Raw genomic sequence first — 13,716 nt, forward strand, 5'->3', positions numbered from 1 at the left:
TTCTGGGTTTGCTTTTGTTACTGGTTTTCCCCTCAGTGTAACTGGTGGCAGCAAACATAGCTCCCATCTTTCTAAAGGTATTTCGACTCAACTATCTCTGTTCCACCAAAAAAACCTGCATCAATATAGATCAATCAAAGAATCACATTGTGCTACACTCTGGACAGAAAGCAGTTCCCAGCATTCAGACAGAATTTCTTTGTCCTGTGCTGGGAGTGTCTCTGCACAAAGAGCTCACATAGACCTTACAAAATCCCTCTGACATTCTCTGCAGTGTTAACAAAAGCTAAACTCATTTTGGAGGAGGCTGAAGAGAGAACAAATGACTGGTTCAGGTAAAGCACAGTTTTGGCAGGAGTCCAGCAGCCCAGCTTCTTGTCTGCTCCTATAGTCGTGACCTCTTTGGAGACTTGTCAAATGTGAGAAAAATCTCCATGGCTCTGAAAACATGGACCTTGTCAGAGACTGAGGGAAGGAAAGGGTGGGAGGGAATCAGAGCTGGGAACATCCTGAAAGTCAGCAAGAGGAGATGAGAGACAACAGTCCTGGTGGCCTAAACCTGTGGAATCATTTGAGGGTGTGTGAGAAGGTGCCTCCTGTGCCGTGGTGCTGCAGCAGGGCAGGGTGAGGAGGGGCACTGGAAGGGCAATGACCATGGTTTGTGGGGGGGGGGATTCTGCAGCCAGGGCAGATCTGCCCTGACAGACAACATTGTTCAATGAAAGGGACATTTGGGACACCTGGGTTCTGACTTTCTGGAGTGGCTTTCAGCAGCAAGATATAGTCTAAGCACGACATTATTTGGAAGGATGTCTCTCAAAGGAGCACAACTCACTGTTTTTGCCTTTTCTTTCCAGCTCAGTTCCATGGGAATGAACATGCCAGCCTGGGAGTGTGAAGGGCTGAACCACAGAGATTTCTAAATCCACTCATTACTAAAAGAAAACATCCTTTCCAAAAGTACTTTGGAAATTTAAATGCTTTGAAAGTGTGACTCAAAAATTAACTCCCAGAAATTGGGATTCACAATGCCTAGCTGAAATTATGTCAACACTCTCAGATCACCACAGTAAATTTTCCTGCTAATCACCAGTTGTTAATAAGGGCAAAGAAGAGCTCTAATTTTTGCTTTTAGGCCTCCACATTTACTGTTGAAGCTCTGAGATCTACAGGAGTTCTATTGCCAGGGAAAGTTCAGAAAATCATTAGGACACATCTGACTGTCTTTCAACACTTCTCAGTTACTTGTTTTCCTGTTTTCATAAGTGCCTAAAATCAAGCAAATAACACCTCAGCAACAAACACTGACACGAGTGGAGGCACCAAAGGAACTCAGAAGGAGAAACCATCCATCCCTGAACCAACCCTTCAGATAAACACTAAATCTGCCCTAAAGAAATACAGAAAGACACTTTCTATATTTAAATAACATGTAAGTTCTTTAATGAGGCCTCATTAAGTGTCATGTAGATTAAAACCAGTGACTATCAATCAATTTATCAACTGGAGAATAAGAGGGTGAGAAAATGGACTGATCTGAAAGTGTCATTTAAAACTCAACCTCCCTTTTTAGGGCAGATAGTGAAGATAAAATGCTGTTCTCCAGAAGTCACCTTAAGGTCAAATTATTTTGTCCAAATAAATCCTAAGGGTTCCTTTCAGGGGAAGTGCTCCAGAACTGAATGTACCTACTGGGTCCAGTGAAATAAATGGGAGTCTTTCAACCTGACTGAAGCAGGCATTAGAGAACACTGCCACTGTTTAAATAGAGAGCAGAGAACTTCATCCCCATATCAACTACATGGAGATAAGTTATTTTTATAACAGGTATTTTGGTGTTGTTTTGATTTCCTTTGCTTCTTCATTTTTTTTTCCCCAAAGTCTTAAAAAAAAATCAATTACAGCCAAGTATAAGAGCACAAAACTCCCATGTGGAACAAGCCTGGAGTAGTTTATTCCCCTAAAACTGCTAGGCCATATCCTGTTACTGTTCATACAGCCTCAAGTCAGACATCATTCCAGGGAGCCTTCAGGGAATGCCTTGGTTTTAAGGGATTTAGCAGGACATTATGTAGTTTAGAGGCCCAATCTACAACATTTTGTAGATAATTGTATTCCTACCACACAGTTTTATCCAAAGAGCTTAAGAAACATCATAATGTGATATACTGTAAAAATTGACAGGAATTGAGAGCAATTTCTCTGAAGCTAAACAGAATAGTCAATGAAGAGTTTATGCAAATGGCAGAGAACAGGCACAGTCTGACAGTGCCAAAGAGCAGAAAACAAACCCCTGAGTGAGCAGAACTTTCATACAAGGCTGGGCTTTGCATCCTGTGGCCAGAGCAGTTTGGATTTGGGGTAGAAGGTCCCCTAATCATGTTTTCCTACTGTCCAACTACAGTCATGTTTTGCTTTCCTGTCCTGCAAATTCCTTTATGTGTTTTTTCTTAAATGAGTTTTAATCACCTGATTTTTGTATCCACTGAGAACATCTATCATATCTTGTCTTTCTGGCCTCAGCCAGGCAGAATGCAACAGGATAAGAATTTCTGGAGAATCCGTTCTTTTTCCTCATGAGCAGCACACAGACAGGGACACTGAAACCTGCACAAAATACTCTTAATTATCCACTCGTTTCAGGAAACTCTTATTCAGGATCCCTGGTAGTGCTCAGAAATCTTGTCCTCTTTTTCACCAACAAAAGGTGCTGATCACCTACATACCCTCTAATTTAAAGTTCTGAAAATCTAGCTCTGAATATCCTGGAACCTGAAAACCCCTTCACTGCTTTGTAAACATCAAGGTCTCAGAGCTTTTCCTTTTTAAGTTCTAAAGTAGCATTTCTCAATTGCAATTCTTGTGAAATACATGTTACACCAAAAGCTCCTTCAAGTACAGTCAGTTATTTCTGTGCATGTGCAATACACTGCTCAGGGACATTTGCTTATTCAGCTGAATATTAACAACTAATGAGTATTTCTTAGATCAGTTCTGAAGCAGAAAATTTACCTAGGAATACTACAGCAATATTTATTCTCTTTTCAGCATTGAACACGGACTGGAAAAACCCACAGTATCTTAAATGTTAGGTAATGGCACTTACAAGCTAAAATGTATGAGCCTCTATTATCATTCTTCCCTCTTCTCATGGTGCTTCTTGGTCCTATGGCTTTGTGCATAAACTCATTTTTTTGCCAGAAAAGCAACTTCTTGCTGCAACAGGGAAACAAAAAACCAACTGTGGTTGTTTCCTGCTACTCTCAGCCCAATGCCTTGGCCCCAACAGATTCCTATAAATAATTTTTATTATTTCTCTAACATAATACTGGAAAAAATCGTTAATGTGACCTGTTGTGTAAGAGCATCTGTGACACGTGAATGAAGAAAACACTTCCAGAAGAGACTAAATTATATTTTTGTTTGCCTTTAGTTAATTTGAATTTATTGAAAAGCTGCTTAGCTCCTACAGCCTGTGGAAAGAACCAAGGTGAGATGTGGTCAGTGGAAATCACTGCTACAGGAAATGGGTTTTGTTATCAGCATTGCTCCAGGGCATTTGGAGCCCCTCTACAGGGAGGGATTTCTTAACCAGTCTGTGAGTTACAACTTGTGTATCTGCTATTTGAAAATTAAGCTTCTAATCTACAACCAGTGAGGAGACCTTCTCTGCCTCTCACCTGGTAAGATTTTCATCTGAAATAGTTGAAATGCTAATGGCAAGTGAGGGTGTCAGGGGTAACCAGCAGAACTGGGATCTTCATTCCTCAGCCTTAAGCTGGTTTTAAGGTAGGGGTTTTTACTTCTAAATCCATTTATTGAATTTCAGTTGGATTCAAAAGGGCAGAGGTAATACAAGTAAGCTGAAAGCTGGATATGTCCTGGAACCCATAGGAGTGAACTCTGGTGATCAAATTGGGATTTATGAACAACACCCCAATAAAAATAATAATAAAAAAAGAGAAAGCTAGACCAAACCAAAATAAAGCACTTCCCATCTAATGCTTACTTTATGGAGAAATCTACAGAAGGCTTTTCCCAAATCAGTTCTAAGTGTTAATCAGCTGCACATTATTTAATGACAAGGTGAGCAAAGACACCTTGGAGATAACCCCAGGCACAACAGAAATGAGGGGTCACACAGAGGACAGAGTAAAGAGGTAGAAATAATCTACATTTTCCTAAAGAGTTTAGGAAACCCTCCTGGCATAACTTTCAGAGCTTGAGATCTCTGGTGGCTCAACCAGGGCTGGAGTGACCCCGGCACAGGCTCTGCTTTGGGGCCACCACGAGGGGAGAGGTGCAAACTCATCACTGCAGGTGCCTCAGCTTTGGCTCCATGAAATGAGAGCCTTGTTCTTCACCTTCCTGGGCAACTCAGAGCAAAATGCACTTCAAGCTGGTCAGTCTTTATGCACTACAGGGGCAAAGGGGAATTTCCATCATTTCTAGGGTTGCCTGAAACCAAGAAGCTTGTGAGGGGATTTTATATAATTTCATTTTTTTAAACAGTAGAATTGTTCCAGATTGATTGAGACTGGGAACTGACTGAGCACAGGGGCCTATGAATTAAATAACAATACTAATAAAAAAGATTTTGTTGCTTTACCTACAAACAACTACAGGTTTCAGACACTGTTAAAAAGATTCACAATATCAACTTATTGAGGAACCTCATTTGGGCTTTGAAATAATGACTAAGGCCTTCCTCAAGATTTTGTATTTTATGCCACCAGTCCAAACCCTTATATGTCTGGGGGGGAAGTGTTAGTCACATTTTAATTTAAAAACCCCCAAACAATATATATGCTACTGCAGCCTATTTTAAATTTTGACATTAAAGAACTACCTTTGTGAACCAAGTCAAATCTTCATGTGAGATGATAATCTGCTTGGATGAGGGATGCCATCACCTACCTCGACCTGTAAAAATCTTCTATTTTAAGTAATATGTAACATTTACTTCCAAAAAATAACAAAAGCATCGTTTCCCTTTTCAAAACAAATCTGTTTATACTAGTTCCACAAAACATTACCATTAATAACAAGATGGAATATCTGTCCCTATAGAAAGAGACATCCTGCTGTGACACACTATCTTGTTTGCCTTTCATCACTGAGAATATTAATGCAGTTCCTGCTGGGATAAAGATTTATAGTTTCTTGGATTTTGGAAACAGTTAATTAAGCAGCTGCACTGACTGAGTCTCAGTGAAAGGAAGCCTGGAACATTTTGCAAAATGCAGAGTAAAGCTCCATATTCAACCCTCTGGATCCAACTGGAGGAAACAGCACTCACAAAAGAAAAGAAGTCCTTTTCTAGACACAGAATAATCCATGTATTCCACAGAGTCCCACCCCCTGGCACTTTCCCAGTTCAGTACTGGGACAGAGAGAAGACAGTAACACAAGTCATGTCTTACCTCCTTGAACATTCACCTGGGAAGAAAAGATCCTGTTTGAAGGGAAAACTGGATCCACAATTAGCAAGGGCAGGCAAACTGGGTTCAGAATCCCAAATTATTCCTGCCTTATTGACTCTATCAGAATGTGGAATAAAGAGGGACTGGAGAGGGCTTTCTTAGCTGGTCAGAGGTAAGAGATCCTTTTTCCCCTGGGAGGCTCAGAAGTCACACCTGGGCTGAAGGGGAAGCTCAGGACACTTTGCAAAGTCTCCCTTGTTTATAAAGTGTCTGTCCTGTCTTGGGGGAAGGAAGGAGGAGTTGAGAAGTTTGATATCTGTAACCTCTGTCATCCCCACTCCTGCCAAGTAAAGATGCTTTAGAGCTGCCAAAGGGACTCAAGTCCTTGTTTGTGGCTATAAACAAGTCAGCTCCTGGAATTCCCCATCCCTTGCAGCCAAGCTCAGATGATTCTTCCCTGTTTCTTCTCTCTGGCTTTTTGGCCAGAGCAGTGAGATGAAAAGGGAGGTGATGAACTGAGTGGCTCCTTAAAGCCCCACCAAAGGCCTGGCTGTGCTGTCCCAGAGAGGGATCAGTTGACATGGGCACACAGAAGGGCTTCATTTCTTCTCTTTTTTTTTTATAAATTACACTGGAGTTTTCAGTGCAAAGATGGTGGGTGGAAGCAAATCCCTTGGGGATTGTTTGTCTCCTCACCTGACCTCTTTAATGTCTGCTCAGAGCCTTGAAGAATTGAACTGTTAACTATAGGACCCAGCTAATGTTGTAATAACCAAACAAACTTCTGCTCTCTAAAATTAGAAAGACCTATATTAAAAACATTGCATTTAAAAGTAACAGATATTTTAGGGTGTGATAAGCTGAACAAAAGCATTTCCCTCACATTTTTTTTTCTAAATAAGAATTGTAGAATATCCTGAACTGGAAGGGGCCCACAAGGGTCATCGATTCCAACTCCTGACCCTGCACAAGGCAGCCCCAAGAATCCCACCATGTGCCTGAGAGCATTGTCCAAACACCTCCTGAAGAAGGCAGAGTTAGTCTGGGAAAAACAGAAAAAAAGGGAAGACCCTACCCCATCCTTCCAAAATATCCTGGAGACATTGGATTCTATTATTAGCTTGCTTGAGGGAAAGGAAAAAGAAAGAGAGGGCTCTGAAGGAGATTTGGCTCTGGAGATGGGGAAAGTCTGGAACACGTGGGAAGAACAGCAGATTTCCAAACCTGACAGCCTATCCTAAAGCCTCCTGTCATAGAAATATCTCCAAATTAGTGGGTTTCTATAAAAACTCTGAAGTGTTCACCATTTTAAGTTGGGGGGTTGTGAAGTCATCCTTACTGTAGACTATCCAGGTTGATTTTCAAGAGGCAGAGAAAATGCTTTTCCTTTGCTAATCAAAGCAGAGTTCTGAGCTGTGCTCCCAGAGACACCCCCCGGGCTCCCCCAGCTCTGACCCAGCTCGGAGGGGTCTGCTGGGATCTGGGTGGGAACAGGGTTGTGTGGATCAGTCAGTGCAGGGGATCAGCTGGGCACATTGTGCACTCCAATGTGCACACTGCACATGGGGCTCTTTGGTCTGGGTACAGGAAAGAAAATCCTTTGTGGCAGAGCCAGAATATTGCAGAGTTTCAGCTGCCACACCCTCTGTAAAAAGCCATTTGCTGACTACACCTCCAGAGCAGAGCATGGTTGTCGCACTGGTCTGGAGCAGCCAAGCACTTTGAGGATCCATGGAATACCAGCAGAGGACTGGGGAGCAGAACCTTCTCTCTGCATGCTTCTTGGCAGTATTTTCACACTACCATGGCAAATAGATTTTTTTTTAATATAGATAAATAAGCCAATAGATAAATTAAATACATTAAATAAATAGTAAATTAAATAGAAAAAATTATTCAGAACTATACAGGAGCTTGTGTACACATCAGGATGGATGAGTTTAATGGGCATTAACTCTTCTAGAAATGCAGAGCCATGGCCAAACCTGCAGCACAAATATATGATTACACTTCTATTGCATTTCCTTCGTTCTGCCAGAGTCAGGCCGCTGAACCATTTAACAAACCTGGGAAAATAAGGATGAATAATTACTGAGGCTCTTTGTTTGGAAGAAATGCTATATGATATCTTTTTGAAAGCTGTGGCATTTGAGAAAGATTTCAAGATAATTACTCAGAGCTGTTGTCATTTACTGCATCCTCAATGAATACATTTATTTCACTTGCTCAAGGAGCATTCAAGAAACAAATCCCCACAAATTGTCCATGGCACGATAAGCAGAGAGTAGCATTTCCAGGATTTATTTCCTATTTCCTGTAGTGTCAAAAATGACAGTTCCTTGCTGTTCTCTACCAGCTTCTGCTTTACAACTTCAGTTATCTACAAACAGTAACTGATGAGTTTCACAGCAACTCTGCTGAGAAAGGAAACTGCCTGTTCCATCAAACAGGAAATACGGTGATATTTGCCCCAAAATTCAGCTACAAACACAAAATTTTTACAGGGGAAATTGTTAAAATACAAATGAAAGCCCAAAGATGCTACGACAGAAGGAAATTTTATGGTTAGAAATTTCACGAGGACATAATGAATAATTAGGAAAAAAATAGAAAAGCAGGCTTTAGTTGGCTTTTTGTTTGGGTGTGGGTTTTCTCTCCTTTTTCTTTTTACATTCTATTCTTCCTTGAGCATAATTAGAAGGTATCTTATCTTTAAATGTTCCTTAATGAGGGTGCCTGAAGCTGAGCAGTGACAGAAAATTTGAAGACCATCCCCTCTGCTAGCCCCTCCAAGATATACTCTGCAAATCTGTTGAGCAAATATTAACCTGTTAAACTGCAGCTCCTCCCCAGCTCCCAGTGGGATGCCCAGTGCTCTCATTATCAGTCTGATGGAGGATAATGGTGGAAAATGGTCCAACAGGGAGAGCTGGAAACAACACAGATGTGATACAGCCTCACACCATGTGCACAACATCAAACTCTGGTGTAAATCTAGAGCAAGAAAAGGTTTTACTGTGGCCCTTGTTGAAGTCAAGAACCTCCCAGAATGAATCACTTAATAAATAAATCTGTTTGAATAACACCGTGTTTAATCTGATATTTATGTGACCAGCCTTGAGTAAGATGTAAAATAGAAAGTGAACCTTTCTGTCTCAGCCATGGCCAGGCACCCCCAGAGAATCCAAAGTGTTGGACAGGACACTGCACCAGGACTCAGCACACACCCAAGGGCTGGGCTGGAACAGGGGCTGAGTCTGAGAGACCCCTGTGAACCCTCTGATCTCTCTGCTCTGAAGGTCTCGACTTCAGAGCATCCCCTCTCCATCCTGGCACGAGTTAAAGGTTGAACAGCTGATTTTAACCCAACTCCTGGCTTTGGTGGGTTCTGTAGGATCAGTCAGAACACTGATGCTATTCCAGGGCAGAATTCAGCTGTGCTCTGTGTCACAGAGAGGGAACTGTGGGATGCAGGAGGACTGTGCTGACTCGGGGAGGGGTAAATCTGTTTAACAAAAGTTAAATTGGAGCAGTCACACAAACCAGGAATTTTTCTCAGGATACAGAGAACAAAAATGGGCACCACTCTAGTTGCAGTGTAAAAGGCAGAGAAAGGTGTGTGAGAGGTCCTGACCCAACAGGGGCAAACACCCCCCTCATCCCACCCTCCCAAAGCAGCTGTTCCCAATAACGGGGACTGGGCTGGGTGGGAGTGGATGTTCAGGAGAAAAGGACAAAGGAAAACTTGTAACAAGATCTGATTTCTGACACAGGGAGAGAATATTTTCTCCTTGTCTCCCTCTCAACACTTTATTTCTTTCTCTCCACAGAGCAGGGAAGAGCATCATATCAATTCTAAAGTTTGAACCAGTGTGACTGAAACTAAAGCCGTGGTGATGCTTCTTTAATTAAAGCATTTCTCACAAGGGCTTTGAGATGCAGGAGAAAAATAATAAGGTAGAGGGATTTAATTTTATGCAAGTTCTTCATTGAATTGCAGATCTATCCAATCTGGTTTAAATCAGTGGAGCAGAGGAGCCTGAGCCAGCAGCCAGGCTCTGCTCTCACATGCTAATGAATACCCCACAGAGCAGCCCCAGAGCCAAGAGGAGGCCAGAAAATTGTATTGCTTTTATTATTTAGAAACATTCCACGACACAATGTAATGCAATATCACCTCAGCAGAACAGCCATGCCTTGGGAGGCTCAGCAGTTATATCACAATGTCTGCCCAAGTACTTACATAAGAACCACAAGGCTGGTTCTGTAAAGCCTTTAAAGGCTCCATTTCCTTCTGAGATATTGGCTCTGGCAGAAGGTACAGCACACTTCATGTACTGGGCACTTTTCTCCTGTACTAGAACTAAACATTGGCAAGATATTACTAAAGAACACCTTTAAGAGATGGAACCAAACTATGTATAGTGGGGAAAAAAAAATCTTAGAAGATTTCCTACCTTTCTAAATTTTCAAGACATGATCATTACAACAAGAAAATAATTTCCAATCCACTTTTATATAGTTAATTTTTTTTTTTACAGGATTCTGCAACACTTCCACTAACTCTCTTGGTTGTATCAGGTTTTTTTCAAAGGCTCTGTGAACAGCAGGTATTAATAACTATTGGAGAAGTCCTATTTTTAAGATCTCATATCTGTGATCACTGAAGTGAATTCTGATGTATAATATTGGTGCTGGGTCAGAAATAGACTTTTGTGCCAGTTAATCCACTGGCATTGTCATGCAATGTGAATAATGTTTTTCAAGCTCCTCTGTGTCTCAGTTTGTCAAACAGGCACAGTCCCAGTTCAGGGGTGGGTTTGTCACCCCAGAACTGTTCAGTGTGAACTGCACCCTTCTCCACTTCTGCAGGGCCTGTGAGGAAACTCTCAGCTGGCACTGGAAGTTCAGAGCAGTTCCACTCTGCACTCCTGTGAGGAGTGACAAACAACATCTGCAGGGGAACGGCAGGAAAATGAGCCCAACAGAATGTAATTAGTGCCTGGAACTTGGCCAACACCTTCAAATAGCAACAGGACAGTGAGAAAATCCTGGAGCAAAACCTGAAGTTAAGCAACACCTGGAGTGCTCTTTGCTGGGCAGATGCAAATCAAAGGCTGAGGATGCAGCAGAGCCAGAACCTTCCCCAGGCTGGGATTCCAACCCCACACACAGAGGATCTGCCTGGAGGAGGTGGCAAAGCACCTCCAGCCCTTCCTCAAGCATGAAGGGGAAGAAAAGCAGCTTCTGGCCAAGATTATTAAAGCACATTGGCCTGTGGCTGGTGACCTCTGCTCCAGGAAGGACAGACAAAGGAGTTGGTAAAAATTGTCATCCAGTGTATGATAACTGGAATTTTTCTTGATCTATTAGATTTTATTACGCTTTCCAGAAGAGATGCAATAACCACAGAAATTGATTCTGGATTTGTTCACTACGATGAAATGAAATATTTGTTTTCTTAAGCTGCAGATTATGTCTGCAGAATCAAAACCTAAGAACCACATGGGATGTTCTGAAAACTAAACAGCTCACAGGAGGACCTGTGCTCTAACAGAAAACCCCCACATGCTGCCTAAGTTGGAGCTGGGCTTGATGACATAACAATCTTTGTGTTCAGATTAATTAGAATTTGGTTCTAGAATCAGCCTATTATCTCCCCTTTTCCCATTGCCCCTTCCCTAGAACACAAACACCCCAGATGTTGCTGTTGTGGGGAAGTGGAGAGGCTGAAGGATGGGGGTGAGGGTGTAAAGGCAAAACTGAAGGGTGGGCTCTGTTGTCCCTGCCTGGTTCAGGTGCTCTCTGGTTTAGGGCAGCTCTGAGATGCACTTTGGCACCTGCTGAGTTTTCCAGGGTGGCCCTTTCCCCTGCCTGGAGCTGCTCTCTGTACAAGGAAGATAACAAGGCTTGTTTGCTGGAGAAAGCAAAAGATAAAAATAACCTGTGTCAGTAACTGATGTGTACAAAATGTTGTGTTCTCTTTAGATAACTGTTGTATGAATCCAGAAAGTGAAGGTGGAAAAGTGAAATCTATACTTGGGTTTGGATTTACTAAGAGACAAAAGCATGAGCCTCCTAAATGTAATTGAATTTTGCCTTCTGAACCTTTTATCTTTAGACCTTCTGAAAAAAACAAACAAACAAAACTCAGTGAAAAATATGGTAAAACCAAAAAGCTTAAATTTTCATAACACTAACCTGGAAGGGTCCATCCTGATTCATTACTAGGGCTCAGGAAATGCTCACTCTGTGAGGGAGTGTGGAGCATCCTCTTGTTGGGGCACTGGTGGAATCTCAGTTGGTTTGATAACAAATCATGGCTGGTGGCAGCTTGGAGATCCCAAGTTATATGCAGTATTTTGGGGGGATGGATGTGGCTGTAAGCCTGTAAGGTCCCAAAAAACTGATTGTAGTGTCTTTGCCAGAGTGCTGGGCAGCTCTGCAGTGCTACAGGAAAGTGGAAGGGGAAAAGGAAAGGCTACTAGAAAAGAGAAATAAAACTGCTGAGCCAGGAATTTCAGCAAGAACCACAATTATCAGTTCTAAAATAATCTCTCTTCAAGTAATTTCTGTGAAATTTTTTGGCCTGAGAGAAACTGTGTTATATAATACACTCACACTCCAGGTGTGTCTATGTTATATAAGTTTATTGCTTATTGCTTGCCTTCTGTTTTCCCTCATCTAGATTTCCAATCATCCAGCTCCCCTAAATTAGAACAGTGACTCTATAATTCTCTAATCTGTAGGCAAGCCAACATCAGGACAAGCAGCTAAGGATCATGCTCTGCTGGTTCTCAGAACAGCAAAGAAAATGCAGGAAAGCTTTGAAGGGGCTTTGAACATCAGAAAAATCTTTGGCAATACCTGAAGTCCACAGTATTTGAGTTATGTGAACCTAAAGCAGAAGAGAAGAGGGGACAAACTGAACTGAAGAACTGAAGGATTAAAAATAGCCTCAGAGATTAGAGCTGCTCAGAGGTTACAGGCCCATGAAACATCCCCCAGAAGGGTTTGTGGGGAACAGGAGCATGTTTCTGGTTTACAGGCAGCAGCACAAGCAGAGCATCCTTGTGCCACCCTGATGAGACACCCCAAGGAACACCCAACACATTTCCCTCAGGGGCAAGGGAAGAGCCCTGATAACCCAGCAAACTGCCTTTAAATCCCTGTAATCCCTGTGTTTTCTATTGCCTGCTCACACACAATGTCCTTGCTGTTCCAGAGCCAGTGGAACCCTTCCCATTCCTGACCCAGGGCCAGGCTCCCAGTGCCAATGGACTGAGTGGGCAAGTGTGCCACGAGGGCCAGCAAGGCAGACAGGCTCCCAAACAGGGCAGCAGAGCTGCATGCCAGCTCCCTAATTGGGGAGTTGGTGTCTGCTGGGAAGCCAGCTGCCTTCCCAGCCTTCCAGATGGAAATGAGAATGGAAAAGACAGTAGACAATGAAGGGTACATGAAAATCAAATTAAATAAACACTATTTGCACTACAATTGTGATCTGTTCTGACTGGCCTTCTTTTAGGAAAAGCACTTCAGGGATTTCCTTTTTCTGCATGTGGTAAAAGAGTTGGGTATAGAGGAAAATGATAAAGCAAAAAGCACATTGGAGCAGCTGCCTTCAGTCTCCAAGTATGCAAGCACATAGAGCAGCTATGAGTGAACAGTTCAGGGTTCCTTTCTGATTATTGCAGGTTGGGTTTCCAGGTGACTCTCATTTAATCCCCCCAGCCTGCAGGCTGAACTCCCTGCCTGTGTTCCCTTCCCCTCTGTTCCTGTGCAGGCAGTGATGCCCAAACTTCCTCCTCGCCCCAATCAATGAGAACAAAAGAGAAGAGCTTTGGAGCCCAGCAGAGGGGAGGTAATTTCTGACTCCCCCAGCACTCAGCTGATGCCTGAGATGAGATGAACACTTATCTGACTGAGCCCAGAGCAGCAGGGAGAGCTCCCCTGGCTCATGGGTGTCAATGCTGGGATAGTTATTTCTGTGTGGAATTATTTATCCTTAATTACATAATAAACCATTTTCAACAGTGTCAGATGAATGTAAAAATTAACACTTGTGTCCCTGTTCTAGCCCATGGTTATGGCCATTAAACTACAGCTGAAAATGTCTGCAGAAGTTTCCTGGGCTCGTTGCTGAGCTACAAGTCACTGCAACTCCAGCACTGGAAAGTCCATCCAAGGCATCAGACAATCCTGCCAGTGCTCTGGATTTGACCTCTGTCACCGGAGAGTTCAGAAAACACACTTCCACTGTGTGAAATCAGTGCCTAAGTATGATCAGAGCCAG

General features: G+C 42.6%; 1 protein-coding gene and 1 long non-coding RNA gene across 4 annotated transcripts in view; one reads left to right on the plus strand and one right to left on the minus strand.

Annotated features, from left to right (window-relative positions):
- Window positions 1-13,716, minus strand: part of ATP10B (ATPase phospholipid transporting 10B (putative)) — a 200,122-nt gene that overhangs the window by 121,329 nt on the left and 65,077 nt on the right. Inside the window, exons 1-2 of one of the 3 annotated variants that reach the window (XM_027643442.1) lie at window positions 5,424-5,624; window positions 3,107-3,216 (exon numbers count right to left, since the gene is read on the minus strand). The exons of the other annotated variants lie outside the window; for them this stretch is intronic. The gene's annotated coding sequence lies outside the window, so the exon portion shown is untranslated. Of the gene's footprint in view, window positions 1-3,106; window positions 3,217-5,423; window positions 5,625-13,716 lie in introns of those variants that run through there. 3 annotated transcript variants of the gene reach the window in all.
- On the plus strand, window positions 8,888-12,677 carry LOC113947154. The gene is made up of 3 exons (XR_003527649.1): window positions 8,888-9,038; window positions 9,254-9,380; window positions 12,173-12,677. It is a non-coding gene; the product is annotated as an uncharacterized LOC113947154 (long non-coding RNA).

The sequence above is a fragment of the Corapipo altera genome, unplaced genomic scaffold (assembly GCF_003945725.1).
Source record: "Corapipo altera isolate COAL_440 unplaced genomic scaffold, ASM394572v1 75, whole genome shotgun sequence".
Taxonomy (NCBI): domain Eukaryota; kingdom Metazoa; phylum Chordata; class Aves; order Passeriformes; family Pipridae; genus Corapipo; species Corapipo altera.